This window comes from Sceloporus undulatus, chromosome 4, assembly GCF_019175285.1.
Source record: "Sceloporus undulatus isolate JIND9_A2432 ecotype Alabama chromosome 4, SceUnd_v1.1, whole genome shotgun sequence".
NCBI classification, from domain to species: Eukaryota; Metazoa; Chordata; class Lepidosauria; order Squamata; family Phrynosomatidae; genus Sceloporus; species Sceloporus undulatus.
The window spans coordinates 124,653,668-124,663,065 of NC_056525.1; positions in this window are offsets into that span (position 1 = coordinate 124,653,668).

Here is a 9,398-nt window from a genome sequence, read left to right on the forward strand (position 1 = left end):
TGCATGCGGGAGGTGTACTAGGGTTTAGGGGGGTGCGGAAGCACCGGCCACCCTTCCTAATCCTAGTAACGCGCTCGTCACGTACTGTTCTGGCGGTTAACCCGCCTCAATGTAGTTAAATGCTCTGTAGTGTTCAAGAAAATTCTGCCGACCCTGGACCGAGTCCGATGATTAGCTAAAATTAAGAAGAACAATTTTTGAACGAGAAAACTTGCATAAGATATTCGAGGCCGGCCTAGAAAAATACTTGCCAACTTTCTCAAACAAACAGGACGTTTGAGATGAGGGACATGTTGAGCATAAACCATTTGTTTTCTATTGATAGTAAACAAAACTATATACAGGCCCAACTCTGGAGGAGCCAGCAGGCAAACGCCCGAAGGAGAGAGAAGCTGTCATCTTTTAAAGAAGAATCAGCTTTCTCAAAAGAAAAACAGCATGTCCTGCAGATCGCTTGCAGCTGGCTGGAACAATTCAGCATTCTTTCTCCTTGACCGGCTATATTCTGATTTCGTTTCTCTCAGCATCTTCCTTTTCTTCCCCCACATGGTCTTTCCACCTGATTTATTCCTTCCCTTTTCGTTTGCTGTCGGCTATATTCTTTCTTTATCATTTAACACGTTATCTTTTTATCTTGTTTCTAGGCATTCACTGGGTGCCCGTTTATAATGGCAGCCATAATTTCGTAATTATTGTTGTTGAAGCAAGCTTGCTGAACTTAAAAACGTATATATTCTTACTAATCTTAGGCCAATTTAACTTAATAGGCTTGCTGGCTACATGCGAATTGGGTTTACTCTCTGAGTAAACAAGCTAGCTTGAGCTCTGAGCTTCCAAAAATTTTTGACTCCCAGAATCCCACACATATGCGGTCCATAGATGATGAGGAGGAGGAGGATTACAGTTCTTCACCTGACAGACAAACTGTGGGACAATCTCCATAAGATATCATTATGGCTATCAGTTTGGCATGATCTAATACCTCCTAGGAAGCCAACTGATCAAACTGAGGCTGTCATACTTGGACACGTCATGAGAAGGGAGGGACTCATTGGAAAAGAAATAATGCTGGAAATGTGGAGGAAGAGAGGAAGGCCACATGTCAGATGGTGTATTTTATTAAGGAGGTCACGGATATGGGTGTTTTGCAGGAAAAAAGCCCAGTCAATGGAGGTGGGTTCATTATAGAGTTGCCATGAGTAAGATCGAATCGAAGGCCAGTAACAACAAAAAAAGGAGAATTAGATCCATTCCTATAGCACATGGCTGTCATTGGCTACAATCACAATGCCTAAATATTGCTTCTCGAATCAAAAGCAATAGTGTGTCACTCTGCTTGATATTGGCTTCCCTTTAGCCCTTTGATTGACCAGCAGGGCTCCAATTTGTACTTTAACCTGACGGGGGGGGGGCATTCCACCCTCACGCAAGAATCTAAACCAGTAAGCATTTATTGAACTCGATCTGTAACAGTGTACAGTTCCATCTCTGACTCTTAGTAGAGATAGGCAGTTCTCTGTACAGCATAACACAGATTTGCACAATTCTTCCAAGCACATAGCGAAGGAACGGACTGCTTTCAATTTATTACTATAGCATACCTTTACTCCAGGGAAAATCGCAACAACCCAAGGCTCTTTTGTTTGCCGGATTAACAATACTTCGCAAAACTTTAGGCGCATTGGGGTTAATCATAGAGCATGGTGTAATGCCAGACCTTTCTTATATGATAAAAGATCTCGCTGTGTTAGGGTCATTACCACTGCAGTTTACAATCTATTTCCGATTTGCCCTTGCCCATTTTAGAACGATCTAAAAGGTTCCTTGTTCCCACTATGACAGGGATCTTTTCCTTATCCCAATGTAATTTTTTTGGGGCAACATTTGTCAATCCTTGGTTCCGCTGCTTCAAACATCCCCTGTCAATTCATCGTTGAGTAAGCGGAAGCCTGGGCCACTTGGCTTGGACATTTTTTTGGGGAGGAGCTTTGGAGGCTCAGAGCGTTGTGACCTGAGGCTGCGCGCGTGTGAGCTCAGAGAGTGTGACACTGAAGGGTCCGTCAGAGCTGCAGTAGCGGCTGACAGACTTGGGAATTCTTATCAATTTGGACCGGATGACACCACAAATATTCGGAGGAAGAGCTAATACAGCAAGAGGACCCGATCAAAAATTCAAAATCGGCATTGTTGGAATAGCGGGCCGTTTAACACATTTTCAGCTTACACTAAAATTAGGGACGGGAAGCCTCCTCAGAAGACAGGATCAGAAGGACTCTATAACATGCTAGAGAGCGGGTAGACTAACACAATAAATTTCAACCAGCAAAGGAAAGGGTTACTACCACTTTGGCAAAAAAATGAGATACATAGCTATCGGATGGGTGACATCTTGCTTGACACGCGTCTGTGTGCAAGGGGACCTAAGATTCTTTTTAGTAGACCAAAACGAAACGGAGGTCAGGATATTCTGTGATTCCGCAGCTAAAACAGTTTTAATTGCAATTCTAGCCGCATCAATAAGTGTATAGTGTCAAGTGCCAACTTTATTCTGCTTGGCCAGACTTCATGGGCTAACTTTGTCTTGTGTCAGTTCTTGTCACCACAATTCAAGAGGAGATATAAGATGGAATGGTTCCAGAGCCAGGTACCAAAATGATAAAAGATCTGCCGGGAACCATGTCCTAAAGGCACAGCTTCTGGGACTGAGTACGTTTAGCCTGGACAAAGAGAAGGCAGATATGAATGAAAGCCTTGTTTCAATACTTTGAAGAGCTTCCTGTTGAGGATAGGTAGCTGTTTTCTGTTGCTCTAGAGAATAGGATCTGCGGCAATGGATTCCAACCATAGGAACAGAGTTCACCTAAACGTTAGGGAAAAACTTTCCTCGACAGTAAGAGTGTTCAAAAAGTGGAACATTACTTCCCCTTGGAATGTGGTGGAGTCTCCCTTCTTTGGAGGCTTTTAAAATAGGCTGGATGGTTTTATATGTTGGGAATGCTTTGGTGTTGGTTTTTTGTTCCTGCATGGCAGGGGGTTGGACTGACTGGAGGACTGTGGTCTTATTCCAACTCTATAATTCTACACTCCCTTTTCTCACCCACTCTTTCAAACACTGAAAATTGTGTTATATTAATAAATGATCTATAAGCTCTGACAGTGAACGAAAAGGAATACTAAGGCGAATTTTCACAAAACAGCCCATCTTAATCCAAAAATCCAGCACTGCTGGAAGTGTGCAGTGGAGGAATGTGCTTTGTGATTTCTGTAGTTCACATTTATATACTTTCCCCATTCTTTTCCTGACCCTCTTGTGAGGGAGGCAGGGTCCTTGCATTCTAAATGCTCTGTCAAGGATATCACTTAGATGCATCCCCTTTCTCCTTTGCAAAGCTTTAAAGAGGAGTTAGAATGTAGCCTGTAAGAGCCAGGTCTTGGGGACACCATTCATGGGTCCCTTAAAACCTGTTTTATTTATTGTTTTTCTAGAAAAACCCTTTGTCACGGTAAACACCTTTTAAAATGAGCCAGCAGGTGATCACCAGTGACAATATTCAGAAAGGCTGTTACCTGTTGGTGTATGAAATGACATGAATGCACAACAGTTAGATGGGCGGGCATAAACAAGTACAAAACAAAAGCTCAGCAGGGGGTACCTTAAGGTCTTATTCTTGTTACTGCTTTGAAAATGGGAAAAGCTTTGTGTCTTTATTTTATAGAACACAGTTAATAACTTAGCAGCACACCCAAAGCATGTTAAACACACAGTTTTATAACACCTGTGGCGGCTTGTAGCCAAGCTGATTTGCAATGTTAAAAAGACACATGTTGATCTCGAAAGCTTGGTTTCTTGATTTGGCGGGAGACGATGGTCCTTGCTTGGTTTGCTCATGGCATTTCACAAAATGGTATGGGGAGAGAAGAAGAGGAGAAGGACTTCATACACTGGCATTCCTGGATTTGCATTTCCGATCCATTTTGTTGTGTTTGGACTAGAAATTTACATAGAATCATAGCGTGGAAGACACCACAAGGGCCATCCATGTCCAAACTCCCCTGCCATGCAGGACACTTTCAATCAAAGCTCCTTGACAAATGGCCATCCAGCTTCTGTTAAAAAACTCATGGAAGGAAATTCCACCACTCTCTGACGGAGTGGTGTTCCACTTTGACAGCCCTACTGTCAGGAAAGTTCCTCCTAATGTTGAGGTGGATGGAATCTCTTTTCCTGGAGCTTGCCATCTGTTTACTCTGTGTCTAGTCTCAGGACAGCAGAAAACTACGCTTGTCCCTCCTCAATAGACATCCTTCAAGTATTTAACAGGGTTATCATATCAGCTCTTTAAACCTTTTCTTCTCCCAGGCTAAAACTACCCCCAGCTCCCTACGTCAGTCCTATTGGTCATGCGTTTCCAGACCTTCACCATTTTCGTCGCCCCCTCTTTGGACACACTCCAGTTTCTCCAAACATCATTTTTGAATTGCGGGTGCCCAGCACTGGGACCACAATATCCAGGTGGTGGGGTCTGACCCAAGCGGAATACAGTGGCACTATACTCCCCTTTGATTAGAACACTATACTTCTATTGATGCAGGCTAAAAATCGCATTGGCCTTGTCAGCTGCTGCAATCGCACTGTTGACTCTGTTCACTTTGTAATCTACTTGGCCTCCAAGATCCCTTTTCACAGTTAGTTTCATTCATCCAGGTGCCCCCCATTCAATATCTGTGCATTCATTTTTTCCGCCCTAAAGTGCAGTACCTTTCATTTCTCCGTGGTGAAGTTCATTTTGTTAGCTTTGGCCCAGTCTACGTCTATTAGGTCATTGAATTTTATCGTCCTCTGGGTATTAGGTGCCTCCCTTCTAATTTGGTTTCATCTGCACCTTTGATAAGTATGGCCCCAATTCTGTCACCAAGTCATTGATAATAAAGATGTGATTCGCACTGCACCAGGACAGAGCCTTGTGTATCCCACACAACTGGTCACTTCTTTCAGGATTAAAACAGGAGCCATTGCGCAGCACCCTTTGGGTTGGCCGGTCTCAACCAACCTACCAAATCCATTGTGTTAAACAGTACTTTATTTAGCCCACATTTTACAAGTTTATTGCAAGATGTCATGGGGAACCTTGTACAAGGCCCTCCTTACTGAAAATTCAAGATCTACTATATCCCCAGCAATCCTTATCTACCAAGCGGTAATTTTATCAAAAAAGCTATAAGATTTGTCTGGCATGGACTGTTTCTCTGAAACCCATGTTGACTTTTTTGAGTATGGGCATTTGCTTTCTAGATGCTCCCCGACTCTCTGTTTAATGATCTGCTCTAGATAACTTAATGGACAATAATGGTTGGGATCCTCTTTTCCCCCCTTTTTGACGATGGGGGAGGACAATGTTGTGTATGTGGGACTTCTACTGTTCTCCAGGGAGTTTTCAACGATTAGTGACAATGTGATTCTGAAAAGACTAATATGAAAATTGAATTCATCAAACTTCAAAGGCTTTACAGAAGCTTTTTCCCCTTTGCCCCTTCTCTCCAGCTCAGAGGGTGTGTCGGAGGGCGGCAACCCGGCAAGGTTCCAGGGAACAATTGGAGATGGACAGCAGATTAGTACCTAAGGATGCTTAGAAAACATGCGCAATTGAATTTATTAGGCTCCTATTCAGGGTTTACAGCAGCATTGAAAGACCAAATGCTCGGTGACATAATGTGACAATCCAGGGATCCCAGTTTATTACTTAATGTTGTCCAGATTATTCCATTATTATGAAACAGTTTTAAAACTATCCCTTTGAATGGTGCCGGGAAGCACACAGATATTTCAAAAACTGGGTATTATATTGCCACAAGTGCAACTTTTGGTAGTGAGCAATTGCAGAAGGTTTTCTATCATTTACCTAGATTCAGTTTTCCTTCAGCCAGATTCATTGCATATGTTAACCATGATTTGAAGCTTGATTTACCCTTATCTATATTGGGCAAAGAGGGGGCTCACAGCATTAACCCTCCAATCAGCTCCTGTTTCTCATCAGATCTCTAGGGGAACCTATCGTGCCATCGAATTTCCCGCATGAAGAACAAAGCCACCTATTCTCAAACCTTCAATCTCAGCTTCAGGAGACTGACTTCTTGCTACATTAATACCAGACCTTCCTTTATCTTGTGGATGAAGAAAGAAGGATGACCCTGACTCAGCACCATCTGGGCTTTTGGAACCATCCTCTCTACCACACTAAACACACTTTACCAGGAAGTTACTACTATCAAATCTTTTGTCAGATTTCCACAAGCGACACCCATATTGAGAGTGAACTAAATACATAACATAACTAGTCTTCATCTGCAGCGTCAAAAAAAAGATGAGAGGACTGGAAATATGGAATCTCTGAATCTCTTGGAGTCAGACGGCCATGGCTGTTAAGGTGATCCCTTAAAGGTCATTCAGTCCACCCCGAAAAACGAAAACAACATGTCTCGCCGCCACTGCTCTAAGCATTTGTTTTTTTTTTTGAGCTTTTAGTTTATGAATACATTCAACCCATACCATTATAGTGAATGTTATAGTAATCTGTTGGTCATTATAAAAACCATGCATGACCTGGATGATGATGAAACCATCTTTTATAGGAATGGGTGCAGCTGTCTCACAATAAGAAGAGGCAATAACTAAAAGATTAAATAAATGTATAGATGTAAATGTTACTTAATGAAGCGATGGTCAAAACTTTTGGCAGCCACCACATGGATTGTCCAAGTCTCACATAAGACTACATCTATGTGCAAATGTGTCTTATTAGGAAACACACCAGCACAATCATTATATTTTAAAACGACTGCTTCAAAGGATAGGTTGTCTATTAGGCAACAAGCTTATGAAGAAAAAAAATGTGTTTTTTTAAAAAATGCAAACAAAATGCACACAAAATTTTTATATAGCTTATAAACTTCTTAATAGCCACGTTAGAGACACAAAAAAGACAAAAAATGAGGACATTGGTGAGAAACAAAAAAAAAAACAATGACAAGACTTCTGTTTGCCTCTGCTTGAGATGAGAAGGGGAGACTGGTTTATCCCTAGTGAGGCCGTCTTTGCAATTCTGTAGCTGCCCACGAAGTGAGGGGAAAAGGATTTGGGCTGCTTTTGCCCGTCCTTGCCTTTGGATTAACTGAAGCAATCCTTGTTCACTAATTGAACCAGTCAAAATGTCACATGAGGCAATTTCACTAATAGAGGAAGGAGGCCCCCCAAATCTTTTGTGGTGAGGTGATGTTATTTTCTGTCTTGCACTGATGCTTCAAAGATTGTAAAGAAGAATCAATCTATGCCTTTACCAAAATTGTCTGGGAAAGGAGGATCCGATGGAGGAGGGGAGGCACAGGGGCGTTTCATCCCCCTACTCCGCTGCCATTGCTGTGCTTCAGCCATTATTTTGCAAAAGGATTTCTGGATGAACTCTTCAAACACGGCGAACAGCTCACTCCAGCAGTTCAGCGAGCTTTGCAAATTAAAAAGGAGAGAGCAAAAGAAGAACAAGATTGTTTTAGCTGACTTTAAACTTGCACTTCTTTTCTTACTAGCTTGTCATTACTGCTTCTTATATTTTTGGTCAGACATACTCTCACGCCTGAAAAAAGAAAAAAAAAATATTTATAGCTTGCAAAGATCATAAAGAGGGGACAACCACCTGGGCAGCGGTCTTCTGGCGCGTTTCAGCTTAGGGTCCTTATAATATTAACAATCATGGCAAGCTCATAAAGGAAGAATAGAATGAAGAGAGAAACTAGAGAAGGGGAAGCAATTGAAATCAGTTACTGAAACTGGCGTTCAAACTTGAAGATCACAGCTCAGTTCCCTTTATTAAAGAGCCGTCAGTCCAACTTATGGGGACCTGTGTTCTGACACATTGTGTGGGCACGTATTGGGAAGGCTCACCTCACACATTTTTAAACAGCTCTATGCTCTTCCCGATGACTGTGAGATTACTCACACCAAGCCTTTATCCCTCCATTCATGGCCACAAAAATTAAAATGGCAACAAACTGATTTGATTACAGACACCATGCCATTATCTTCATTTGTACAAAGGGGCTGCTGCCCGCCTTTGCTCCCTTCCTATCCTTTACTTGAACTCTGCCCCTCCTCCATTGTGCCTTATCCAGCTTGCCTTGGTTTCGTTTTTTTTTTAAATCAACTTTTTTTCATAATTCCAGAAGCTATGCAAGCCACGAAACAATTGGAGTAAAACGAGATTTTGGAAAACATACAAAAAACATGAGAAGTAAAAAAATAGCACAAGGGGGAACGAGATTAGAGGAAACGGGTTTCAAACATGTTCGGCCAACTGCAAAAAAGACTCAGGGAATAGGAATAGCTTCCCCCCCAGGACAATGTAGACTAACAATGAATGGCGGAGATAGGAAGCTAGGCTAAGAGGTGAGGTTGATGTCATGCCAACGCATCCTGATTGCAACTTTTACCATGGGACTCACCGTTTACAAAGTCGGCATGTTACAATCTCCTGATGTTTTTATAGGACTGCCAGCGGATACAAGTCTTATTGTTCGGGACTCTGGGGCCTGTTACAGACTGCCAAAATAAAGCTGCTTTGGGGTCTCTTGGAAGATGTATTTAAAATGATTCCGGAGGTTGCGCCCAAAGCCACACTCCATTCCTAAGCACTGGAGTTTAGCTTTGCTGCCGCTTCTGGCTTCTTGGATGCAATGATTCATTTAAACGCATACCTCCAAGAGACCTGAAGCAGCTTTATTTGGCAGTCGTACAGGCATTAGTGTTTTGCGCGAGGCGGCATAGGAGAAGTATCCTATAGCCTAAATATGTTTCTAGCTGTGTGATAGCCACCAGTGGGCTTCTGGGATGCTCCCGAGGTCTAAATGATGATTCCATTTGCTGTCCACCAGTTATAGGTACATAGCTGGCACTGTTTCTGCGGGTACCCTTTGTCTCCCACTGTGCCATTAAGGCCTTAATCTACAAGCGGCTTGTAACCTGCAATAATATCCGCACTCATCTCTGGGAGTCTGTGCAACCCATCCACCATTTGGTTCCATTAGCCAACTGGCCCCCTCCTTTGCCCTTCCACCTGCAAATGTGTATTAAATGTATATGAAGCTAGTAGAGAAGCAGGAGGGTTGCGATGTGTCAAATCTGTAGGCGGGAAAATACAAATAAATTTATTATTATTATTATTATTATTATTATTATTATTATTATTATTCTATTATTATCTCCTGGATTTCCACAAATAAATACATCTGCTTAATAGCATCATTTGGACATTTCCAGGATTTTGTACAATTTTCTCCATTTCAAAAAGTTCAAATAGATCTTCTAAGGCTTGAGCCCTGTCAGTAAGAACTTTAAGCTAAATTTATGG